The 389-nt window shown below is 46.0% G+C and overlaps 1 protein-coding gene across 1 annotated transcript in view; it reads left to right on the forward strand.

Moving 5' to 3' along the window:
- LOC107568085 (ecotropic viral integration site 5 protein-like) overlaps positions 1-389 on the forward strand; it is a 5,282-nt gene that overhangs the window by 1,026 nt on the left and 3,867 nt on the right. The gene's annotated exons all lie outside the window — the stretch shown is intronic.

A 389-nucleotide genomic window follows, 5' to 3' on the forward strand; every position in this document is an offset into this window, starting at 1 on the left:
CATTCCACGCAAGTAACAATCAATCACAGCGCACCATTCCACGCACTGTAAACAGTAACAACCAATCACAGCGCACCATTCCACCATTCGTAAACAGTAACAATCAATCACAGCGCACCATTCCACGCACTGTAAACAGTAACAATCAATCACAGCGCACCATTCCACGCACTGTAAACAGTAACAATCAATCACAGCGCACCATTCCACGCACTGTAAACAGTAACAATCAATCACAGCGCACCATTCCACGCACTGTAAACAGTAACAACCAATCACAGCGCACCATTCCACGCACTGTAAACAGTAACAACCAATCACAGCGCACCATTTCACGCACTGTAAACAGAAACAACCAATCACAGCGCACCATTCCACGCACTGTAAAC

This window comes from Sinocyclocheilus grahami, unplaced genomic scaffold (genome assembly GCF_001515645.1).
Source record: "Sinocyclocheilus grahami isolate Dianchi unplaced genomic scaffold, SAMN03320097.WGS_v1.1 scaffold1212.1, whole genome shotgun sequence".
Classification (NCBI taxonomy): domain Eukaryota; kingdom Metazoa; phylum Chordata; class Actinopteri; order Cypriniformes; family Cyprinidae; genus Sinocyclocheilus; species Sinocyclocheilus grahami.